This window comes from Furipterus horrens, unplaced genomic scaffold, assembly GCF_987537825.1.
Source record: "Furipterus horrens unplaced genomic scaffold, mFurHor1.1.pri manual_scaffold_10, whole genome shotgun sequence".
NCBI lineage: Eukaryota > Metazoa > Chordata > Mammalia > Chiroptera > Furipteridae > Furipterus > Furipterus horrens.
The window spans coordinates 26,983,411-27,010,114 of NW_028327180.1; the positions used below are offsets into that span (position 1 = coordinate 26,983,411).

General features: G+C 38.4%; 1 protein-coding gene across 2 annotated transcripts in view; it reads right to left on the reverse strand.

Annotated features, from left to right (window-relative positions):
- Positions 1 to 22,743, reverse strand: part of GUCY1A1 (guanylate cyclase 1 soluble subunit alpha 1) — a 53,394-nt gene extending 30,651 nt beyond the window's left edge. Inside the window, exon 1 of one of the 2 annotated variants that reach the window (XM_090288820.1) lies at positions 22,564 to 22,743. The gene's annotated coding sequence lies outside the window, so the exon portion shown is untranslated. Of the gene's footprint in view, positions 1 to 22,327; positions 22,541 to 22,563 lie in introns of those variants that run through there. The other variant, XM_090288821.1, reaches the window with a different exon arrangement.
- Between the last annotated feature and the right edge of the window lie 3,961 nt (positions 22,744 to 26,704).

The window sequence follows — 26,704 nt, forward strand, 5'->3', positions numbered from 1 at the left end:
TGGTTACCTTCCCAAAACAAAGAGGTCAGCTCTAAAGGTGATGGCAGCCTCACCTCAAGAGACCCAAAACACCAGGAACACCCTCTTTCCTGATGGCAACTGCCTCATTAAAGCTACAGTGTGGGACACAAATAAATTATGTTTAATAAGCTATATTAACTCTTCATTAAAAATAAGGTGGGCACGATCCACAACATTTTCCTTCGGACTTAGGGGCCTAGGAGATCTTTGAAGTAATAACAAAGTTTAGTATAAGCTATAGCAAAGAGATTTGTCCTCTAAAAATTAGCATTTTGTGATGCTAGTTGTTTTTATATCACAATGTTCACAGAATGTTTTATAATTAAAGAGCAAGAGCATAACCTTAGGACCATAAATCCTAAATATCTATATACTTAAAACTCTAGTGTGATAATCACTAAAAGTTGAATATATGCAGTTAGCATTTCTTCAAATGAAAGATGAAATGTCACTACCACTTACGACATAGGTCATGAGAACATCAGATAAATGTTTCCATATTTTGTTCCTGAAATATATAAAACTATTTCCTGCAGCTACTTCTATAATTCCCATCATAGCTATATTGCTATAATACTTCCTTACAAAGACTTACTCTTTAAACAATATATCTACTGAAAATATAGTTAATATAGAAGGAGTTAAGGGAGAAATGTATAAACATTATGAAGGGAGTTCAGGGAGAAATGTAACTCCTTTTTACTCTATAAAAAGCCATTTTGTTTTTATCTACTCTCAGATAAACACTGTGTATTTCTGTGATGTGAGTTGGCTCATACAAAATTAAAAATAGGGGGAAATGTCACTATAGAGTAGCAACCATGCTAGATAAGCACTCACCCCACATTCTTCCTCTTAGCCCAATTTGACCATATGTCTTGTTTTAAAAGTACTGATTACACAGTTTTCCTTTATTTTTTCTTTGTCTCCTCAACCCAACACCCTCTTAGAGTCTGTTCCCATGCAACTACTTCCACCTTTTTTTTTTCATTAAATTAGGCCTACAACTACTATAGCAATATTTGTTAGATTTTAATTTGTCCTTTTAATAAGCTTGTATGTTTTTCAGTGCTTTAGTTAGTGCTCAACCCTGGCTGGTTTGGCTCAGTGGATTGAGCGTCGGCCTGCGAGCTAAGTGTCGCTGGTTCGATCTTCCAGTCAGGGCACATCAGAGAAGGAAAACTCTGATTCCAAAAAACCTCCGCTGCCTTGTGGCATACCTCTTCAGGGGAAAGGCTAAGGGAGTAAACCCCGACAGAAAATCCGGAGCCGGAGACCCTAAGGCGGTTTGACGTTGTAGTCAACACCGGCAACTCCTGCGGCGCACCTGAAGCCAAGCTGTATTGACTCCGTCTTTCCCTTGGATCCTTCAGCTGCGAAGAGAGTGGGGGTCTGCTGCATGGGCAACAGCAGACCCTCCATATCACCCTGCCCAGGCTCTGTAGCTTCAGCTTCACTGGAGAGGACACTCCAGCGTCATCGCAAGATGTCGATTCAACACGGGAGGAGACAGATACCGTGTCACTCCCGAGTCGGACTGCACAACCATTCTCGGCGGTGCAGATAGACTCTTAAGAAGCTACACCATCGTCTCTCGAGACGGACAGCTGCCAACCAGTTAGTGCTCATAAGTATTGTTTGGTTTCAACCTAACACATTTTCTTCCCATATGTTCTTTTATTTTTAGCAAACAGCTTTGCAGCATACAAGTGTCTTCACGAACATATATATATCATTTAGGTCAGAAATACCTATCCTGTGCTCTCAACAATGTTTGATTCAAATTTGCAAGTAAGGTGAAAAGCCTCTCTAAGTCCCCGGGGAAAATCACCCAATCCAGTTATCCTCTAAGACTCCACAGAGTTCATTATGATTTAGGTAATGTCACCTGACAAAACTTTAAAAATAAAAACAAATCCATGACAATTAAACAATTGGGCTGATTGATCAATTTCATTTACGTGGCATAATGGAACTGACAACTAATGACATCATACATTTCCATTTTCTCTCTTTTTAAATTTCATCCAGTCAGGAAGCATTGGAGGCACATCTTTGATTTCATATACATGCATACATACCCATACACTCATTTTCCATCTTCTGTAATAATTTCTTAAGTTTATCACTCAGGTATATATATATATATATATATAACCCCTGGCTGGTTTGGCTCAGTGGATTGAGCGTCAGCCTGCGAGCTAAGTGTCGCTGGTTCGATCTTCCAGTCAGGGCACATCAGAGAAGGAAAACTCTGACTCCAAAAAACCTCCGCTGCCTTGCGGCATACCTCTTCAGGGGAAAGGCTAAGGGAGTAAACCCCGACAGAAAATCCGGAGCCGGAGTCCCTAAGGCGGTTTGACGTTGTAGTCAACACCGGCAACTCCTGCGGCGCACCTGAAGCCAAGCTGTATTGACTCAGTCTTTCCCTTGGACCCTTCAGCTGCGAAGAGAGGGGGGGTCTGCTGCATGGGCAACAGCAGACCCTCCATATCACCCTGCCCAGGCTCTGTAGCTTCAGCGTCATCGCAAGATGTCGATTCAACACGGGAGGAGACAGATACCGTGTCACTCCCGAGTCGGACTGCACAGCCATTCTCGGCCGTGCAGATAGACTCTTAAGAAGCTACACCATCGTCTCTCGAGACGGACAGCTGCCGCCGCCGCCGATATATATATATATACTTATATATTCATATATATACATTCATAAGGCCATTCATATATACTTACTTATTCATATATATATATATGTATATGTGTGTGTGTGTGTGTGTGTGTGTGTGTATATATATATATATATATAGAGAGAGAGAGAGAGAGAGTTAGTACAACAGTGAAGAGCTCAGGCTCTAGGACCAGATGGTCTGTGTTTGTTTCCTGCCTCTACCATTTACGAGGTCTGTGACTTTAGTTAAGTTCTTAACCTAAGTCCACTTCAACTTTCTCCATCTGAAAAATAAGGATACTAATAGCAATTATCTTATAAATGTGTTATGAGAGTAAACATTAATACATGTGAAGCACTTGGGAAAATAGCGGGCACTGATTATGTCATGAATGAATGTTGAGCCTCACAGTTACAACTGACACTTGAACAATGCCGGGGTGTGGGGTGCTGACCCCTGCACAATAAAAAATTTGCATATGACTAGTCAGCTCTCCACATATGTAGATTCTCAATCTCGAATCAAAAGTACTGTACTACTTACTAGTAGTGTTACATTGGACAAGTTCCTTAACCTCATTGAGTTTCTGTTATCTCATGTGCAAAATGGTAAAATGGTGATGAAATAGGGATATATAAGGATTTGATAAAATATAGTAAAGGCGTTATACAAGAGAATCACGCTAGCAGAAGTCCCTAACTTAATGATTGACAAATGTAGTCCATCTTCTCAGAAAGACCCAGAAATGTCTCATATCTATGACACCCTTTCTTACCACTTTACAAAGCCAGGGGAACTCTGATATATAGCAGGTGCTTGGTGCCCTACAAGTATAAAAAACATTCTTTACTTGAAGAACATGAATGTATGTGAAGACAGTAATATCTATGTCAATAACCAGGGCTCATTTTATTGAATTACAAAATAGCATTTACAGCAGTAAGATTCCTGGAGCGGTAAGATTCTATTTTGGTTTTATGTTCTATAATTGCATTAGCTGATAAGTTGCATGCCAAATCTCTTTAATAAGATATTAGAATAAAAACTGAGGGACTATGCTATATTTTAAATCTCTTTTTCTACTCATTAAACCAAACCTGTTATTAAATCAAGAAAACTTATGTCATTGGAGTGCATATTATTTTCTATAAATCCACATTAGTTCTAATGTGGAAATGTTTTCAAATAAAATAAACTCCTCACAATCAAGCTGAACTGGACAATGTGTGGTATATAATTTTCATTTCCTAGAACACTAGATCAACAAATAATTAATATTTGCTATATATACAAAGAATCTTGCCTCTTATCACTGCTTTTATAAGCTAACTGTTCTTAATATTGATTTAGGTCAACTTTTTAATCTACTTACCTTCTCCATGCTTACTTATTTTGTAGGAAGGCTTAGGTGATGTGCAGGGAGAGGTGAGACACTCACTGACGTGCTAATTTTGGGGCCGTGGTAAGCCACCCAGAGTCTGATTAAAAGAGGAGATGTAAGGATATCTGACACGGATGAAGTGGATCTTGGGATTGACTGTCACACCTGTTGAGCATTGGAATTAACATTTGAACAAGAAGGAAATATCAAAGTGGCTTCATGCTTGATGGGAAAGAAGGGTATCCTACTTCACACTATGCTGAAGCAAAGTCAGATTATCTGAGCTGTCATATTTAGAGAAGAGGTTCTGAAAGAAGACACAACAGTGATGCTCACGATTCTTCCACTCCAACCCTTGGAACTTTTCCCAAGGTCCTTGAGAAGAAGAAGCACAAACTAATAGAACTCTGAAAACTTAAGACTTGTAAGCACTGCTGGAGATACAACTTTACCCACATAATCAAGAACAAATTAATCAAGTGTAGGCCTGGGCACAGAGAAACCAACAGAGAGAAAAACCAAGAAGAGGACCAAGTGTATCAGGGAGGCTCAGGGACTGGAGGAGATGCATGCACTGGCCGGGACTGGGAGGGTCGGCAGAGCTGAAGCAACACTGAGGAGCACACTAGACACCCAGGACCCTTGAAAGGGGGGGTTGGCAAACAATGGCTTGTGGGCCAAGTCCAACCTGCTGCTATTTTTTCTCCAGCCCTAGAGCTAAGAATGATCTTTACATAATAAAATGGTTGAATAAAAATCAAAAGAAAAATATTTTGCCATACATGAACACTATATGAGATTCAAATTTCCACAGCCATGCTGTAGCATTCTAAGAAATAAATATTTAATATTTTCCCACCTTCTCTTTCCCTGTTTCCTGCCACACAGCTTCAAAAACGCTTGAAACCTCCAAGGTGAGGTAACAGGAGGCTGGGGGCTTCTAGATACCTTCAGGATGGGGTCTGGTTGCCAGGGGAACCATCCAGATGATAAGAGGGTTAGAATTTTCCATCTCACCCAGATCTCAGGGGAGGAGCAAGGGGCTGGAAGTTGGACACATGGATGTGACGGGAGGGCAGTGTGTCCAGGGAGGACATAAGAGCTCTGAGTCCTTTTCCCCATACCTTGCTTTATGCATCTTTTCCTTCGAGCTGTTCCCTAGTTGTATCCTTTTATAATAAACTGGTAATCTAACAAGTAAACCATTACCCTGAATTCTGTGAGCTATCCCATTATCAAATCCAGAGTTTACAGCTGGTGGGTTAGAAGTACCAGATGCCCAGACTTATAACTGTCAGGTGGAGTGGGAGCCCTCTTGTAGGATGGAGCCCTTAATCTATGGGATCTGACACTCCCTCCAGGTAGACAAAGATGGTGTTGGAAAATTACTTGGTGGGGAAAACACACACACTTGGTGTCAGAAGTTAAGTACTGATAGATAGTAAAGGAAAAACCAGTTTTACAAGCTGATTCATTTATGAATGGCCTATGGCTGCTGCTTTCAAAGTGCAACAGCAGCGATGAGTAATTGTGACAGGGACCACATGGCCAGCAAAGACAAAAATATTTACTATCCTGTCCTTTATAAAACCAGTTTGCTGACCTCTGTCTTATAGGGCCATGAAGAACAGATACATATCATTCGATCTTCTCAACAATCTTATGGGGAAAGGTGTGTGTGTGTGTGTGTGTGTATGCTTTAACTTATTTTTTTAATTCAAGAAGAATCTGAAACATAGATGAAGTAAGTTATTCTAGTGAGGGGCAGGAACAGGAAATGAACCTGGGCCTATCTGATTCCAGAGTCAATGCTCTGGGGCAGTCTTGAGATGAGGGGCTTTTTATACACCATTGTGATTATTACTCAGATTCTGCTATGAACAAATACAATCCAGAAATATAAAGATTAAATTTATCTTCAAAAGTAGAAGACAGAAGAAAACAGAAGGTCAGACTGTTGGGCATGTCAGCTGAGGAAATGAAGCCTTGAGATTCTGGAAATGCCGGTGTGAGAGGCCCTTTCAGGGACCCCGTGAATTTAAGGAGACTCCATTTTGAAAGATATTATGTCGAGCCTCTCTGGTTCTAGAAACTAGAGTAGATCTAAATTTTGACATAATAATTAGAATAAATCATTATCAGAAATGAATTTTGGCTTCTGAACCTGTACTTTGCAGGTATATATTTGGATACTCACAAAATACATGCTGAGAAAGGCTAAGGTCTTTCCCATTAAATTCAAAATCACAACTATATTCTTTTAATGCCTTCTCACTTGTTTTAAAATAGAGAAAGTGAAAAAAATGTTTTCCTGTTCCTTATTTCAGTGACTTGGCCCAAACCCCACGGCAGTACAGAGGTCAAAACTGACTCAGGCAGTTTCACCAGCAGACCAGAGCTCCCTCCAATACTGTCTGATCAACCCCTCAACTTAAATGCAGAGAAGCCCTCCTCCTTTGTGGACCCCCAACAATTGCAGCTACAGCTTTGAGAAAAATTTAAGACTTAGTACAGTACTTTGAGTTCACGTTCCACATTTAATTATTTGAGAGTTATCATAAATACTTTATCTTAGTTCCACCAGAGGTTTATGGTTCATCTATATACCACACTAATATTACTACACACTATAAAATTATTTTCAGTTTCTAAAATATTTCTTCAGGCTTTTTTCCCATTATTTCCTCATCACTTATTGTATTATATTTTCCCAGGAAGCTATCTTTAGTACTTTTTTAAGTTTCTAAAGATCTTTTCTAAAGAATCTTTCTCATTCTCCTGCCTTTGCCACTTAATTGAAAGTTAGGCATACTTTCAGCCTTAATCTAATTACCTAATGCAAATTACAATTTATCCAACTTTGGACTTCCAGTAAGTTATTTTAAGCTGACATTACAAGACAGAACTGCTGGTTTGAAATCATCTGGCATAAACATAGAAAAGGTATAGATAGTTTACATTTTTGTCAAATTTACTCAATCTTTTCCCTTTATTTCCCCTGTATCTTTGGTATGTTCATACACAAATATGAGAGAAAAAATGTTCTAAACATTTTCCTACATATTTCCTTTTTCCATTTTATTAGTTTATTAGCTACTTTATCTATTTGTATTATTTTTATCAGTTATTTTTCTTTATTTTATATTCATCTTTTAACCCTTTGGAAGGGAGAAATCTCACACTACATAGACATTTATAAAGTTTACTAAGCTCTGCCAAAGAAATCAACAATGTTCATACTATTTCCTATCCTCTTTTTCCACTTAACTGTGAAATTAGCTTAAGTGGAAAACCACACAAGCTTCCTATAGTTCTTTGATTTATCATAAGTATGGAGCACAGTATTATTGGGCATCTTGTCAAAATGAGGCAGACAACTATAGAAATCCCAGTGGCGCAGCTTACCAAGCAACGGATGAAGAATCTGACAGATGAACAAATAAGAAACCTGTCAGAGGCTCAGTTCAGGGCCATTGTTATCAGGTGGCTTACAGAATTAACAAAAGATCTGGAAAAAGATGAGAAAGAATCAAAAAACACTCATACTGAAAGGAACAAAACCACATACGAGACAAATGGTGAGGAAATAAAATCCAGAGTTCAAATCAACAAACCAGAACATAGAGAAGGAACAAACAGTCAACCAGTGCAGAGAGAGGAAACGGGAAGCAAGGAAAATGATGAGAGGATCAGAAACCTCTGGGACAGCTATAAGAGATCCAACATACAGGTGATCAGATTGCCAGAGGGCGAAGAAGAAGAACTAGAAATTGAAAAATTAAGTGAAAATATAATAAAGCAGAACTTCCCAAACTTGGGGAAGGAAATAGACTTACAGGTCGAGGAAGCACAGAGAGTTCCAAAAAAACTGGACCCAGGGAGAACCACTCCAAGACACATTATAATCAAAATGTCATGAGTTAAAGATAAAGAGAGAATCTTAAAAGCAGCAAGAGAGAAGAAAAGAATCATGTACAAAGGGGTCCCAATTAGACTATCAGCTGACTTCTCAAGGGAGACCCTGCAGGCAAGAAGGGATTGGCAAGAAATATTCAAAGTAATGAAAATCCAAAACCTACAACCACGAATACTTTATCCAGTGAAGCTGTCATTCAGAATAGAAGGGCAGAGAAAGTGTTTCCAGGACAAAACAAAACTGAAAGAGTTCATTAGATCCAAACCACTGTTATATGAGATGTTAAAGGGACTGGTTTAGAAAAAGGATCAAAACTATGAAATCTAAAATGAAAACTGCATCACAAGAAACAACAACAGAAGCTAGGGAATTGAAACAAAGGCAAACTAAATAGGCAATGAGAGTGGAAAAAGAACTATAGGTATGGGGAGCATATTGGGGGGAAGTCAGCAGGGAAGGGGAAGGGGGAGAGGGAGGGAGATAGTATAGGAATTAAGAAACATCATAGGAGGGAATGGAATAGACAGAGATGTTGAGAAGAACTATATGCACAACCAATGGACATGGACTAAAAGTGGGGGACAAGGGGAGGGAGGGGGGCCACCGGGTGGAGGGGAGCAAAGGGAAGGGAAATTGGAAGAAATGTAACACTGTAATCAATAAAACACATTAAAAAATAAAATAAAGTAAAATCCAATGAATAAATGAAATAGATTAACATGGAAAAATGTAGACAATTTACTTATAAAATAAATAAATAAATAAATAAATGTTAACTAACATCAATAAAATATACTATTAGGCTATTAATATATATAGGGCAAAACATAAGCCAAAAAACCCTATAAAATATAAGTAAAATGAGGCTACTTTAGAACCTATGGAATGTGTTTGCCGCTTTCTGAAAAAAAAAATTGTATAATGATTTGTGAATAAATTCAGTTGTAATTCAATCAATATTTGTTGAGCTTCTGAAGAGAATAGTTATTATTCTCTTTAATTTTCTTCAAAGTCTAGTATGGTATATATATGGATATATATTATCCATAATTTTCTTAAATGGCTATAATAAAAAGTGGAGAATAGGCAGAGACAGATATTTAATGATGTTTATAAGAAATATCACTTTTAGGCAGTGGCATCAAAAGGACAGTCAGGGAAAGCTTCTTGTAATATATGGAATTTGAGCTTGTTCTTGAAAATGTCTACAGTTTGTTAGCAAAAGGCATGTCATAGAAGGAGCGCAGTGTAACTGAATTCCAGTAATGAAGGAAGTTGTGGCAAGGGCCAGGAAAGGATGGGTGCTAGAGATAGTATAAAGTTAAAGTTGTCATCGTGTGGCAACAGACGAGATCTGAGGAACAAGATGACTCTGGGGTTTGTCTGTAAGGAGGATGGTGCCTTTAACAGAAAGAGGTAACACAAGTGGGCCTCAGAAAGGGATGTGGGATTTTGTTTTATACACAAGGATCTTGAACCATTAATGGGGCATCTAGGTAGAGATGCATTTACAAATTGGAGTCTTTAACTAGGGAACGCTTCACAGACTACCAATATGAATCTGTCGTCCTCCACACAGAGGAAACCATTAAAGTCAGAAGTTTATTTCAGTTCATTTCAAGCTGTTCAGTGTCAAAGGGCTACATGTAGAGAGAGAGGGTGGCCAAATTTAATACTCTGGGAAAAATTCATATTTAAGAACTGGAGTAGGATGTTATGACTAACATGGAGAAGCAGCTATCGGATAAATATGATGAGAATGTAAACAGAAGAGGACACATGTTCAAAAAGAAGTGTGTGTGTTGAGAGTTTGAGGAAGGTAAGGGGGTGTATTAGTCAGCTAAGGCTGCCATAAGAAAATACCGGAAACCAGGTGACTTTAACAACAGACATTCATTTTCTCACAGTTCTGGAGGCCAGAAGTCTAAGATCAGGGTACCAGCATGGCCCAGTTTTGCTGAGGCCACCTTCTTGCTGTGTCCTCACGTGGCACACAGAGAGGAAAAGAGCAAGGTCTCTGATACATCTTCTTTTAAGGGCACTAATCCATTGTGAGGGTCCCTGCTAATGACCCCACCTAAACCTAATTCTCTTCCAAAGACCCCACCTCTTAATGCCATCACTTTGGGGATTAGAGCTTCAACATATAAATTAGGGGTGGAGCACAATTCAGTCTATAGCAAGAAGGCCGAGAAAATATCATTTGACTTTTAGATTAGAAATATATGACTTATGAGACAAATTACAATAATTATAGTCAAGTAAAAGTGAAAGAAAATAAGGAGTCATGGAGGAAATACTATAATGTAAATGAGTAAAGATTACATTAAGACAACTACAAAAGAGGAATAGCAAGTTTGAAAAAAGAATCTTGAACATTACAAATCTCTTGATTTATGCATATTGGTAGCTTTCTCTAAAAAGGAATACATAAGATACAGGGTACAAAGTTAGCTCAGAGTCAAAGTACAGAGACTTCCACTTCTGATTAGGTTGTGTAAAATCACAGTAGACTTCCACTCCAACCCTAATAATGAGAACTAGTTCAATAAGCTATACAATCAGAGCTCTAAAAAATTTACCTGAGTGGAGATATTTTTAAAAACTACAGTTAAAGTCATAGAGTAAAAGATTAAACACTCTCTGACTATGATCAGGAACAAGGCAAGGATTCCTCCCTCCTCTCACATCTAATCAACATTTTACAGAAGTTAGGTCCCAGTCATTGAAGTAAGTTAAGGAAAAAAAAAAAAGCAAAAAGATTAGAAAGAGAAAAGTAAAACTGTCTGTTTATGTATATATAATTATTTCTGTAGGAATTTCCAAGGAATCTACACAATAACAACTAGACCTAAGAAGTAACTTTAGCAAGGTTGCAGGATATAAAGCTAATAATGTAAAAAGTCTATTGTAATTTCTGTACTTATGATAATAATCAGTTGAGAAATTATATTTTTAAAAATTCATTTGTAATGTCAACAAATATAAAATACTCAGAAATAAATCTAACCAAAGTCTTGCAAGACCTCAAACTACAAACACTGGTAAAATAAATTAAGAAAGGCCATATAAATAGAGATATACCATGCTCAATATTGTTTTGGCATCAATTTTCCCAATATGATCTAAACATTCAATGCAACCCCAATCAAAATCTCAGCCGGCTTTTTAGTAGGCATTGACAAAATGATGCTAAGATTTAATGGAAACCATAGAAGGGCTAAATCAACATTAAGGAAGAAAAACAGCACTGAAAGACATCTGATTTAAAACTTATAAAGCTACAGTAATAAAAAGAGTGGTATTGGTTTGAAAGGAGTAACAGAGATCAATGGAATAGAGTCCAAAAACAGGTCCACATATGTTTGCTCAATTATTTGATGAATGCATGAGGCAATTTAATGGGAAAAGAAAGCTTTTTCAGTAAAGGATGTTGAACCACTTGAATATGAGAACAAACGAACTCTGATCCACACTTCAGATCACATTCAAAAATTAATTCCAAATGGATCACAAACCTAAATACAGAAGTTAAAACTATAAAACTTGGAGAAGAAAATAGGAGAAAAGCTTTGTGACCTTATATGAAGCAAAAATGTTTAAACAGGAAAAACAAAGCGTGAAACATGAAAGAAGATAATAAACTTAACTTCATCAAATTTTTAAAATCTTTTGCTTTTCAAAGATACTATTAGGTAAACAAAGACAAATCACATAGTGGGAGGAAACATTGGCCACACATATCAACAAAGGAATTAAATCCAGAATATATAAAGTTTTACTGCTAAATAAGAAAACAAGCAATTCAATTTAAAAATGGGCATATCTGAACAGAGACTTCACTAAAGAAGATATATGAATAGCCAATAAGCAAATCTTTAGATGTTCAATATTATTAGTCATAAGGCAAAAAGCCATTAGAATGTCTAAAATTTAGAAGTTTGACAATGCCAAGAGTTAGTGATGAGGTGGAATAGTTGGAATTCTCAGATACTGCTGGAGAGACTGGAAAATAGTTTGGTGGTTTCTTAAAATATTGAACATATCCTGTCTTTCACATAGCTACTCCATTTTTAGGTATTGACTCAAGATAAAAAATAAACTATATTTCAAAAAAGACATACATAAATGTTCATGGCAGCTTTATTTGTAATAGCTAAAAACTATTGAAATATCTTTCATCACACAAATGAATAAAAATGATGTATAGCCATATATGTAAAGAACTATTATTCAGCAGCTATAAGCAACAAAGTAGATAATTAGATCATTAGAATGAGTCCCCACAAACAAGGTTACATATGGTAATATTACTTTTACATAAAATCTGGTTACTGCAAACAAATTTGTAAGTGCAGAAAGCAGACTGACCATTGTCTGGGGACAGAGGAGGAGGAGGGAACTGACTGGAAAGGAACACAGGAAAACATTTAGGAGTGATAGAAATGTTATTTTTCTTGATTGTGGTGGTGGTTTCACAGATGTATATACATCTCTCATATCTTAGCCAATTGTATCTTTATATATGTGATGTTTTTTGTGCATAAGTTATACCTTAGCCAAGTCATTAAAAAAACTGAACTGAGGACTCAAAGAAATCTAAAAGAACTAGACTCCAAAATAAATAACAGGGAAAGGGGGTGGGGAAGTAGAAGAGGGTAAATGGGGGGAATGGTGATGGAAGGAGACTTGACTTGGGGTGGTGAACACACAATACAATATACAGATGATGTATTATAGAACTGCACAACTGAAACCTATATAATTTTATTAGCCAATGTCACCCCAATAAATTCAACAAAAAGGTAAAAAAAAAAAATGGAAAGGAAAGAAAACAATTGAAAATGCTAAAAAAATCAGGGGGAATGGGCAGGTGAAGGTTGAAGAGAATATGGGGGGAATAAATGTTGATAGAAAAACATAAAGTAAATAAATACATAAATATTAAAAAGAAAATTCTAAGGAGTGAAAATATAATATTTGGAGAAAAGTACATAATAAGCCTAATAACTGAAACAAAAAAGAGCAAGGTGACAAATTACACTGGAGACAACATGGCTATAACATAGAATTCAAGTAAGAGAATGACCGAGGCATTGGGCGGCGGAGTCAGGCAGCCAGGCATGACTGTCTGATCACCTGCTTGAAGTACCGTAATGAACACTGCACGATCCCTGCACCACTTACAATGGCCTTTTACTCAAGGTGTGAGGCAAAAATTCTTGATACTCAGCACTGACCAGTGGTTATTTGTCAAGGACGACTAATGCAAAGAATCATAGCCAGGCACCATGTTGCTGCGTGTAAAATGGACTGTGACCACATGCAGCTACCAGTTTCCACCAGCCACAGAAATAGATCCAATAGTAAGATAAAAATAACTAAACCAATGGTACTCCGGTTTGATTCAAATAGATAATGAAGGCCACAACATGCAGTGAGGAAAAGTGTCCTAAACACCCCGTACCCTATTAGGACATTTCTTGATTAGCAATGAAGCAAAGAGGGAACAAAAGTGTGAAGAAACTGCTCTTATCAGAACCTTCTTGATTTTCTTTTGGCCTTCCTCTTCCTGTTGACCACCATACTGTCACCCAATGCCCCCTACTATGCCCCACATGTCAGGTCTTTTGGTTTCCTTTTTCTCTATGTCCAAGAAACCATACTTTTAATTGAAGGCGGAAGGTAACAATAAAAGTGACTTTTGCTATGGAGCAAAGAAGGTTGTGGTGCTCTTCTCGGTAAAGCGGTTATCCCATGCTCTCCAAGAGATGCGATTCAACAGAAATACAATCCAAAAGAATTTTAGATTATGGGGCGGGACAAGTGGGAAAAAAAATGTTGTGGCGGGGCGTGGCCTTGCAATATTCCTCATTTATTACCTTGCTGTACTTGGCCAAGCCATCAGGTGAGCGCTAGGTGGGTAACCCAGTCTAAATCAGGATAAACTCTAGTAGCTTCCAGGGGTAGAGGTGGGCGGGGAAAGGCAGTGCCTTCACTTGGGACAATTTGCAATCCAAACAAGGCACACACTCTATCAATAAATGTGAGAACTCTCCTACATACCGATGCAGGATATTTTTTTAGTGAGAGACTACACGAGAGCTTTAAGAATATTATTCTGAATAGTCATCACAGAAAACAACCAGAAATAAATGCTGTGGCATATTAAATTGTTAGTTGGGGTAGAAGGGGACAAAGAGGAATGCTACTTACGATTAGTGACCAGAAATGTAAAACATTACAAAAACTGGAATTTTACCTGAGGAGTTTTCACTAGGAGGACTGCCTTTTGGTAATCGTATTTACAAGTGTGTAGTTCTAATCCAGGCTAAGACTATCTTGTTTTAAATGTTAACATATTAAGTACTGATGATGTTACTGTATTATCCAAATCTCTTCCGTGATACTTTTGTAAGCCTTTCTAAATACTTCAGAACATTGCTATATTAATTAAACTTTACACTCACAAATACACAACTTAATAAAACATTGAAATTTCTTGTCCTATGTTTTATTAACTTATATTAAACCCCATAATTAGCTACTTATAACAGAGCATATCTGAATGCAAAATGACTGAAAATTGAAAACAATAAGCACCTAAAAATTCCAGTGCATACATAAAAAATTAGACCAGTAAAATAACAAATCTTCTCTAATAAAAACATACAGTAGTTAAGTTGCAGGGTTTTTCAACCTCACAAATAGAAACACCTGATACAAGGTAAGGAGCTCACTAATTTCCTAGTTAAATCTAGAAATGCATATCAAACTTTGGATTGTTTGAATTGATTTATGAAGGCCTAATTAAAAGTAATGTATGTGCCATATCCTTTCTCCAAACTCAAAAAACAAAATGGTTCCACATGACCTAATAAAGCAGAGTCAGCCTGACATTCCGCTCTTGGTGTAATCTAACCCCTCTTTACCTTCAATCATTTTATAAATATTCTCCAACATAACCTCATTGCTCCAAGCAGGCCCATGTCATCTCACACATTTTTACTGAGTGCTTATGATCCATGGAGCACTTCTATTAGGTGTCTGTGAATAGAATGAGAACTAAACAGAAATGGTAACTCCTCCCCCACAGAGTATCAGGCTAATGAGGAGAAAAGACAATTCAGCAAGCAATTGCAGGAGAGCATAATACATGATAGGGATCTACAGGGAGTTGGAAGAAAAACCTAACAAGGCACTCAATTCAGACTTGGAAGATCAGGAAATGTTTCTGAGTAGAGCCTAGTTTCAGAGTTAAAGGATGAGTAGCTATGGGCCTCTCCAAAGATGGAGCAACGTGAAAGGAAATCTAGAAAAGTGGGGAGGGGCCATAGTATTTTCCACAAAGGAATACTCCAAAGCTGTGGCTTGAGAGGCTTGACGTTTTCTTTTGTCCTTCTATATATACTTGGTTTTACACACACACACACACACACACACACCCTGTCACCTGCTTTCTGCAATGCTCCTTTCATTTCCTCTGTCTAGAACATTCTTCCACTATTCTCTATATTTAAATCCTACAGGTCCTGCAAAGTTCAACACCCTGGACCAGTTTAAAAATCTCAACTAAGTGCTCCATCTTCTCTAGAAAACCTTCTTCAATATCTCCATCTTGCATAACTGTCTCCCTTCTTTTAAGTTGTTTAGAAATTATTTAAACTGCACCACAAGTATTAAGCTGATTGCTTAGTGCTGACATGTATAATTCTGAGGCTATTTCTGGGTCCTGTTATCTTCACATGCAGACTTTAAATTCCCTCAAGTCAGGGACTGTGTTGTAAACTTTGCTTGTATCTCTGTCAGTGACAAGCATAATCCATTATAAACTTTATTGAAGGAAACACACAAAAGGTGACTGAACCTCTGAGACGAGTGTCATAAAACATAAAACAAGCTAAGCTTTCAAAAATTACAAGTTGAAAAGAATGTTCCTTTAATTCTTGTTATATTGCTAGACAAAGTGGTGCTAATGGCATTTTTATTAGATATAGAAAGAGTTCACCAATGGGGGACAAAGAAATTCAAATATTACATGACCACACAGGCAGAACTACTGTATTCCTGTTTGGTTTCATCTCCCTTCTTCAAGAACATAATATTCATATTGGTAAAAGGCAAATATAAATATAATAAATTTAAAGACCCAAGATAAAGTATGACATTATTTAAATGGACTAAAGAGTTTGAATTCACTAGTTTGGAGAAGTTACACTGCAAAGTACTGAAAGCTTTAGTGGATAAGGTAAGTGAAGAGTTAAAATCATCTTTACAGATACTATAATGAATAGAAAGGCTGGTAGAGAACAAAGAATCCAGCCACTATCTCAGTTTTCAAAATGGAGAAGGTGGATTGCAATAACACTAGCTTAAAGTGGATTCCAACAACACAATTTTCAAAACAGAGAAAGTGGATTCCAACAACTCTAGCCTAAGAATCTCCCAGGAGATTCTTAAAATTATGGGATGTCAGCACTTAAAATGTGAAGTGTCATTACCTACAAGCTAGTGTCATTTCCTCTTGGTTTTATTAGAGTTACTTAATACCTATTCTATAGAAAGTGGAAATGCATTTCAGCAAGGAATTTGACCAAGCCTGTCACAGTATACCTCTGGGCTACACAAAGTTATGTAAACTCAGAGGAAAGAGGGTTACTTGACTATATAACTGGTTGAACAGCTTTACAAAGAGGACTAATTCATGAACTCATGAAAAGCAAGAAGAAGGTGGCAGGATTGTGCCAAGTGTCCTTTCCCTTCAGCATTCTACATATTTACTCAGATGAAGATACTGTGTCCTGATCCAACCTGCTAATGCCTCTACATTGGGAAGAACTGCTCATCTGTCTCACAGAATCGGAATCCAAAAATATCTTGACCTTCTGAAACAATTGGCTAACTAAAGGCAAAGATTAAATTTAATTGCAGTAGGTATTTTTAAAAGTCCCAAATCAAGTGGTCAAATGTACAATTGGGGAGAAGAAGTATATTTGCACAAGAAAAAGCAAAAAAAAAAAAAATGCATAATTAAATAATGTAGTATGGCTACAAAAAAATAAATGGGGAGAGGAAAGATTAAATTTGAGGATGGGTAACTATATGATATCTAGAGGAGGAAACCCAGTATATTCAATGATATTAGTTTATTCCTCTAGGTTTAGCCTGAGGACCACATGTTAAGAAAACCAGGAGTTCATCCAAAGAAATGCTCTGATGATACTGAGACTCTCAAACCATACCAGTTCAGGATGAGTTGAAGGACTGAATGTTACCATAAGAACTAAAAGAGTTGTCATATATAAGAACACTTTGTATAGGTATGCTAAGTGTTAAAAATTGGGATATGAATATTTTAGAGGCAAATAGTATAGTTCAACATAAGAGTTCTTATGCTAAGAACAGATCAAATAAAGAAATGCCTACTATGTTCAAGATAAATCTTGATCATTTGCCTAAATTAATCTTCATATTCTCTATGAATTCAGAAACCAGGTTATCTGCTAAGGCAGAAAATAGTAAGGATAATTTGAGTTGACTGGAAACCCTGGAAAACTCTGGAGCATGCACTATGGAGATTTTAATATGGGATTATCCAAAAAAGAATAAAATTAATTCCTAGCACTATTAACCATCCCTTACACTGAATCAGGTTAGAGTGAATCTGGTTCTAGTGGCAAGAGATTTGAGATTTGAGGGTTGGAGCAGAGCTGACATTGCTGACTGTGATAAGTAAAAAGAGAGAAATATGAGAAAATTAAGGGTGACCAAAGAAAAATAATGGAAGACGATGGTGAGTGAGTAGAATTATTGGAGGGATAAAGTTGTGGTCAGAAAGGGAATATGAGGTTCTCAGCTTTTTCAGCTGGGACAATTTTGGCGATGTGAAGGCCCAGGTGGCGAATACCAGTGGACCCCAAAGGGAAGGGCAGCAGGTTAAGGTCCTGTGAAAGCCGAACATGTAGATGTTGAATGAAATTCTGAACGGTGCCAGCTGACTAAAGCGCAGAAAGGAAAACCTCCATTATTTAGATTCCTAAAGAAAGTGGAATGTTCAGGAGGTCAACAAGCATTGGTAATGAGAGGATAAATAACATTAGTGAAGGATGAAAACTTAGGAAAACAAAAGGTAATTGGGCGATGATCAAAGAAATAACAGTTACAAGCAGTTCTGAATAGGTTGCAAGCTATTTGAGAGAAAACCATAATATTCCATGGAGGGTCACTGCAAAAACAAATACCATTCTTCAAATTGTATTCTCAAACAGAACAACCCTTAGTGTCAAAGCATACAAAATTTAACTCGGAAATTACAAAGATCATACAATTAAACTTACTAGACAAGTTACTCTGTGCCAGGCACTGAGTCCTGTGATGAAAATCCTAGGGGAGCCTGGAGTTTGGTATAAGATACAAACATCTGAACAGGTATTTTAAATGTCATATATCATAGCAAAAGGGAATATGTAGGTTAGGTCAGACCTGGAAATCATTTCAGGATTAAGATGTTTTCCTTGGTCTGCCCAACTTCCTTTTCCCTGTGTCCACTCCCCAAGCCATTGTCTTCTGTTGGCTCCTTGATAATTCCTACTATGGTGAGAAGCAGGAGGTGGTATATGAGTTAATTAATTTCAGTTGCCTTTGATTTTCTGAAATGGAGGGTTCATTTTAAATAAAAGACTACGAATGGCCAGAAAGCATCCCAGGCAAGTGAAGTTAGTAACTATGAACAGTGAGAATCACATTTTTATGGTAAGGCTGCAGGGAGACATGCCCCAGAGACCAAGTTTTATAAATTGGTCTGAAGCTCTTCACTCCTTGCAAATAATTTTATCCATACTCTCTATAAGCCTCAAGACTATAGGAAGATAAAGCCTGTTGGCCCTCAACCCAGGGGAGAGAAAAAAATATGAAATAGGTCGGATACTTTCAAACAATTTGAGAGAAATAATAGCAACTGTGATTCGGGATAGCCAGTAAATTACTCCAACCCCAATTAAGTCAAGAGGTTTATAGGCAACTAAATTTGCTCATCTAAAGACCCAGAAATTGCCAAAACCTTTTTTCTATCAGGTCAAGATAAAGATTTCTAAAACAAAACTATTGAACAGGCACCTAATCAGTACTTACTGAATAAATCTAGATGGTCTAGAGACTAAGAAGATTTGAAATCTGGGATAATTTAGAACAAAAAAATCAGTTTCTACAAATATGAAGGAAAATAATAAATAGTAATGTTTAAGAAAAGTTTCTTGAGTAAATATTTATGATTTAAATGGTATAAAACATCAGTGTCATAAAAGTTCTATATCCTAGCAAAGAAAAGAAAAGCTAAGAACCTTCCTAGAAAATCTGACATAGAGAAAATATTTGGAATAAATAATTTCTTCCGCAATTTTGTTCCATTAATAACATTTTTTGTATATTCAAATATTGCTTTAAATTTCCATTTCTCTTTACCTGGAGATATTCATTCTTAAGACAAATTTGATTTTTATTTACTCCTGAAAGTGGTTAATTAGAAACTTCAATGGGTACATATGCTGTTTTTAAATAACTTGTAAAAACAGTATTCTTCTCCCTATACTCACATTAATTGTTGGCAAATGCAACTAACAAATGTAAACATAGAATTTAATTTCTCTTTTATGGTTTCAGAGAAAACTTAAGGTTATGCAATATCTTTATCAAAAAATAATGTTAAATCAGGAGATGACAGCTAGTGGAGGTGGCGTTAGGGGGTGGAGGGACTGAGCAAAAAGTGAAAAGGACTCCTGGACGTGGACAGCAGTGTGGTGATTGCCGGGGGGAGGGGGTGTAAGGAGACTAAATGGTAATGGGAAAAATACAATAAAAATTAAATTGAAAAAATAAAAACAATTATTTTGTTTGAAAAATGTCTATAATAAAATTGTTGACATTTAGTCATAAAATTTTAGTGATGTTTCACAATAGAAATAATTTAATTTTAGTTATTCCTTTAGTTTTAGTGCAATATAATATTAACTAAGTTTTAAAAATAATATCTTAAAGCAAGATTATTTAATAAACCACTGTTATAAGAAATATTAATACTAAGCATTGTGAAGTTCTTCACTTTTCTTTTTCCTTTGATGTTGCCAGGTATAAGTAAAATATCTTTACATTTTCTTCCTTATTCTGTAAACGACAGTTGTCTTAGACCCATTGTTTTCTACCAGGACATCTAGAAACAGGGTTTTTAAGGGATTCTTTATATTCATATACTATGAAATACCACACCAAGCATAAGTACTTTATATATCTGTTGTGTTTCAAAGAGAGAAATATAATTTTCCTTGTCATAAACTAGAAAGAGGTCTTACAATACAAGAATAAAGAGCACAAGTTTCTACTAAATAAATATCACTTGCCTAAGTTTCTTATATGATACATTTAAAAACATACACGTGGGTCTATTTTATATAGAATGTTTCATTATTGTAACGCTATTTAATTATTCTAGAATTTTTCCTACTATTTTATCAGAAGGCTTTGTGTAGAAAGTCTATCTTTTTCATTTAAAAAGTGTATTTTATCTTCACCATTCTTATTTTTCTATTGGGTCACAGATCTCTTCAGCTATCTGAGAACTCTAGGCTATTCCCCTAAAAATGCAGCAACTCATATGTTTGGATACAATTTCAGAGACTTCATGACCCTTGAAGCAGATCCACAGAAATAGGTGTTTGGTGACTGAACAGAGAGCATAGACTACACAAACAACCTCCACTGAAAAAGTAATCAAGTTCATATGATTGTTTCACAAATTAAAATTTTCTTTCGAATTTTAGACATTCATGTCATTTTTACGTTGTTAATGGTTTTTACCATTCTTATAGTACCTGAAATAATGCAGTTGAAGAAAAAATAGAACCATATTAGGAAAAGCAAAAGATTAATTCTACATTATGAACCAACATATAAAAATCTGTATCTATCATTAAGTGCTTCAACATTTTATATATGTAACCAGAGGCTTAGAGATTTTCCTACCAAGTGCAGTTCTAGAAGTACACATTTAATGAAGTCGCCATCAGAGAACTAACCCTGAAAAATCACTAATGTTGTGGTATAAATTAAGCTCTAATTTAATATATATAGTTTTAAATAGAAACACACACACACGGGGATTTCCATTATGTCGGAAACTATGATGCCTTCTGCCAGTCACCATTAAGTGAGACGTACAACCTTCTGGTTTACTTCATAAGATGTAAACAGCTTATTAAGTGCAAAATGAAAGAACAGGCATGTGAAAACAAATGAGCAAGAGAAAGACGCATAAAATCCATAGCTAGAAATCACATGACCACATCGCACCGCAACCCCTCACACCGATGTCACAGTGAGGCTGCTCAGCCCATTGAGGACCGACTCCAGGCACAGATCCGACGCTCAGAGACCATCGAGACCCGTTGCTCACCGTTTCCCCAGGTGAGACGGAAATTAGACCCCCAAGCAGTAATTAACACACGCGCGCGCGCGCACACACCCTCTCCGGTCGAGCCCCTGAGCCCCACCGGAAGTTTCCTGGCTGGTTTCTCTAAGCAATCCTGCGATCAAAGCGGTTTGCTCTCGAGGAGGGCGAGTCGTTCACCCACGCCGCAGCAAGCGGGTTGAAGCTGCGGTAGAGCCCAGGCTCTAAGTCCGAGCGTCCCTTTGTTGCTCAAGCTCTCCCTTGCTCCGGAGGCCGCGCCGCTGCGCGGAGCTGGCTGACGGCTGCTGCCCCGGCGCCCGGGCCGTGGGAGAGCAGCGGCTCCGGCGCTCCCAGCGCTCTCTCACCGCCCGGCTCCGCGAGCGCAGCAGCCAACGCGGTCGGCCTGGCGCCCACCCCCGTCAGTCCTCCTCTTTCGGGCGTCGTAGGTCCCCCGGGCCATCAGCCGGGTCCCTGGGCGCCGTCTCCTTGGCTCCCTCGCTCCTCCCAAGCGTGGGAACGGGGCCCTGGCCCCCCGACGCTGGGCAGCTGGGGCGCCAGGAAGGCTTCCCGGGATGGTGGAGGGGGCGGAGGATGGAGGACAAGCCCGGGCTAGGGGCCCGGAGAAAGCTGCCGCCCCTTTAGCAAGCCCCGACCCGCGTGAGTAGCAGCGACCACTTACTCTGGGACCTCCCAGATCTCTGGGTAGCGCTTTTGGAACTCCAGCAACTCCAGGGCGCGCCTGGCACTGCGAACGCCCACGGAGAGTGGGCGTCAGGGGCTGGAGGCAGTGGGCAGGAGCCAGGACCCTGCGGTGGTACCTGCGGGTCCCTGCGCGTCCCTGCACGAGTGCACCCACCGCACACGCAGCCGAGGCGCTCCCACTTGGGCTCACTCCTGTCTACCTGCTCAACAGGCTGGGCGGGACGCGACGTGCCTCTCAAATCCGACTCCCGCGCTGCACCGAAGCCTTCACTCGGTTCTGGTATCCGCCTCTCCCCGAGTCTGCGTGTCTCTTTCTCTCCGATGACCCCAAAAGATCCCTGGGAGCTCCTTTCCCTGCAGCACTCGACTTCTTTTCAGAAGCCCTCCCCTTCCCTGCACCGAAACACTGAAAAAGAAAGTAGTGGCTATAACGCACCATGGTGAGGTCACTCAGGGTCCTCTGGCGGCCGGCGGCGGTCCCTCCCACGCAGGTATAGGTCGCTTGGGGCCGCTCCCCAGCTGCTGTCTGCTTTTTGCCTTGGGTCTTGCTCGGCGAACGTGTAGAACTGCACAGAAATCTGCCTGTGGAAAACCAGCTCCAGGCTGAGTCCCACCCACTACGCCCAGACGAGGGCAGGGGAACTGAGTCTTGACCCCTTCAGCTACCCAATCACCATCCCAGCAGTTCCTCAGTGGAGACAGAGAAGAAGGGACGGGGACAAAAGAAGAGGAAAGAAAACGAAGACGGGAACTCAAGAAAATTTTGGCTTCCTTAAATATATATATATCTCCACTATACTCTGGTTTGGAAAAACTAGTGTACCATAGTTGAAAATTCCAACATTTTTGCGGGGAAGTTGGTATCTGCAGGGATGGTTTTCCTGTTCTTGTTTTTATGTTAAAGCCCATCTACTCTTTTGCAAATGCGGTTCTATGGATGCAGATATTTACATCCTTCCAGTAAGGTCCTGATCCTGCCTGACTAGGCACATGTAGTTCTGTTGTGGGGAGGGGTGGGGGTGGGGGGCTGTCCATGTGTATTCCAGCACCGAAAATTAAGTTCTGATAGTGTTTTTGAGTTACCTTTCTGACTTTAAGAATAAAAATTTCATTATGCCATTTCATTGTGAATTCACAATTAGTCATGATTATTATGTGATCCTTCTTCACACCCAGGAACTCTGAGACAAATTGTCCATGATTATCTCCAATTCTTATATTTTTCCTCAAGCCTACCCCATAGTCTGGTACCATTTTAGGCTCATCACATCTGCAAATTTTCTCCCATTTTTGTCTATTGTACTCCTCATGGCAAACATCAATTAGAATAAGCTGCCCCCTCCCCCCCAAAAAGACATTTAAATAATAAGGCATTTAAATAAACTTTGCCCTAGTATCAGGCAAAGGTTTATAGTTATAAATGTGCATGTTTTAATTTTGCCATCTCTGAAACCTTCTCTTCCTCTGCTCCCAACCCATCAACCCTCGACAATCTCTTAGGTCAGTAGGCCTTCTGTCTTCAGGGTACTTAGAATTTAAGATCTGGAATAAAAGAAAAAGAACTACCCACTAACATAATTGAAAGAAATCTCATGTATTTTTAAAAACAAATTCAATGATATCAAAGCACAGAAGAAAAGATATTTTTGACAGGAGACATACTTCAAAAGGGAGCAGCATTAGAGTTAAGCCTTAAAGGGTGGGTCATACTTAGATAAAAATATAATTGAAGTTTGTTTTTGTTTTGCTTTATTTTTTTTTCAGTGAGTAAAGACATCGAGGTAGGAAGTCATGACATGGATATTCAAGAAACAAGAAGTGGTACCATCTGGTAAAAAAAATGTAAAATACATTTCAAAAGTGGGTCTGCTGCATGGGCAACAGCAGACCCTCCATATCACCCTGCCCAGGCTCTGTAGCTTCAGCTTCACTGGAGAGGACACTCCAGCGTCATCGTAAGATGTCGATTCAACACGGGAGGAGACAGATACCGTGTCACTCCCGAGTCGGACTGCACAGCCATTCTCGGCGGTGCAGATAGACTCTTAAGAAGCTACACCATCGTCTCTCGAGACGGACGGCTGCCGACGACGGGATTTCAAAAGTATAGGTAGATATGGTGGAAAGATCAGCTGGGCCCAAATGGCCTTATTTGCTTGTCCTCTAGTTGTCATGTGGTATAGGCTAAGCTAAAACTTGATATTTTTTTGTTTTTGTTCTTGTTTTCCTCTACTGGTATTACTCTTGTCAATATTCCTTTCATCCTGGAATATGATTTGCTAACGCCGTTAATTTCTGCTTTTACCATCTTCAAATTCTGTAGCACACCCAACTTTTCATAAGTATTACATTTAACCTCAGTAATTTCTGCCAGGGGCTACTCACATTTACCAAGGTAGACTGTCAGCTAGAGATAGTTTAGGATTCTTTTCCCACCCTTTGTGAGTATGGGGTATGTGTGGAAAGCAACCAATCTAGGGTTAAGGGTGGCCGGCACCACCAAAAGGTGATTGTGAAAGACATTTCCTAACCTGAATATTTGAAATGCCCTGAAAAAGTACTGAGAGTACTTTTACACCAGGAAAGTAATAGTAATCTTCACTAGAGAAGCAATCTCTGCAGCCTAACTGCCTAGCAGTGAACATAGTTCAGAGTAGGGACTCAGTAGAATGGCTGTTGAGTGGATAAATGAATACCTGAATATTTCATCATCTTCCAGGTCCATTCTTCTGTCTTATGGGTGATGTGTAGGTTAAAACCTACTTACCTCCACTTTATTGAGAATAGGATAGTTGTCATGCCAACTTAACAAAAATGTTAACAAGGACAAGTACTCAATTGAAAGCAATCCTGGGCAAATTTGTCAGCTCAGGCAGAAAAGATGCTTTGTTATTCTGCACTCACAGTGACAACAGTGCAAAAACATTCAAATGTGTATTCTTTCCACACTTGCAAATGACAATGCCAACAAAGAGGTGTGATCTAACCCTCACTTCTCAGAGTATGGTCTGTGAATCAGCAGCATCAGCATGACTTGAGACCTTTTCAGAAATATGGAACATCAGGCCTCAGCTCGAACATACTGAATCATTTAACAGCATCCTCCCTTGATTCCTATGCATATCAAAGTCTGAAAAGCACTGATCTACAATCAACTCATTAAACATGTTAGACCTTGAAACAGGTTGTATGAATATCTTTAATCCTAGGGATTTTAAGAACCAGCATCTCTTTCTCTCTCTCCCTCTCTCCTTTTGCTGGGATATTATTGCTGTTATAAGTTCAAATAAAATAATGAGACTAACGGATTCATCTCTACTGGGTTCTTGATCCAGTTCATAAACCAAAGGCAATTGAGATAAAGAAAGAGTGAGGGAGCAATGCAGCAAGAGGGAGGAAATGAAAGGACCGTTTATATATCAGGGGCAGAACTTGACTTTATTTTATTTTTTTAAACAAATCATTGATTGCACTAGTTATCAAATCAGGATAACTTGTCAAACACAAAGATAAGATAAATTTTATTATCATTTTTCCTCATTATTACTCTTTTATACTTCTCTACATCTTAAGATTACTATTTGCTTTCAACTTGTTTGAAACACACCTACTTAGATAAATTTTACACTGGTGACTTGTAATTATCAGGACCATGTTAGTTTTAATGTGAAGTTTTAATTAGGAAAAGCAGACCACATGAGGTTTGAATCCTTAAATTTCTAGTCCTGGTAGGACATTCATGAAAAAAGCTGGACTTGAAAAGATTCTAATGGTGATAGAAATGTTGTCCACTCTATTTTCTCAAAACAGATGGTGTTCGTTAGCAGTAAATAGAGTGGTGGGCTGAGTAATGCCCCTCAACCCTTGGCCCAAAGATGTCCATGTTCTCATTCCTGAAACCTGTGAATACACAGCAACACATGGCACGTGGCAAAGGGGAATTCAAGTTGCACATAGAATTAAGATGGTTAATCAACTGACCTTGATATGGGAAAATTATCCCAGATTATTAATATGGGCCTACTGCAATCACAAGATCCTAACAAATGAAAGGTGGAAGCAAGAGAGCCAGCATGATCCAATGTGGAAAGAAGTTGACTGGTAATTGCTGGCTTTGAAGACAGAAGGGAGTTATTACCAATGGAAGTGTGCAGCCTCTGGAAGCCAGATCAGCCTAGTAAAATAATTCTCCCTTAGAGCCTCTAGAAAGGAACACAGCTGAATTTGCATATTTAAAGGAAAAGATTTTTAAGCAAAGTGTTGAAGGCATTGCCTGGCTTCTTCTCGCTGCTTGTAAATTGTGAGAGGAAAGACAGATTGAAGGAAAAACTATTAAGCAAAGAGCAACCATGGCTTGGTGATTTATAAAATCCTGAGCTTATTGCAAAAGACACCATGCCATCGTTATCCAGGTAAATATAACATCCTTGCATTTTGGTGATACTGGGAGAGTTTATTGATTTTCATATTAAAAAAATACAATAGGTCTCTATATTTTTATTTTATGTCCTAAAGTGAAATTGATTTTGACTCTTTTATTTCTACTATCATTACACCGCACTAGCATTCCATGAATT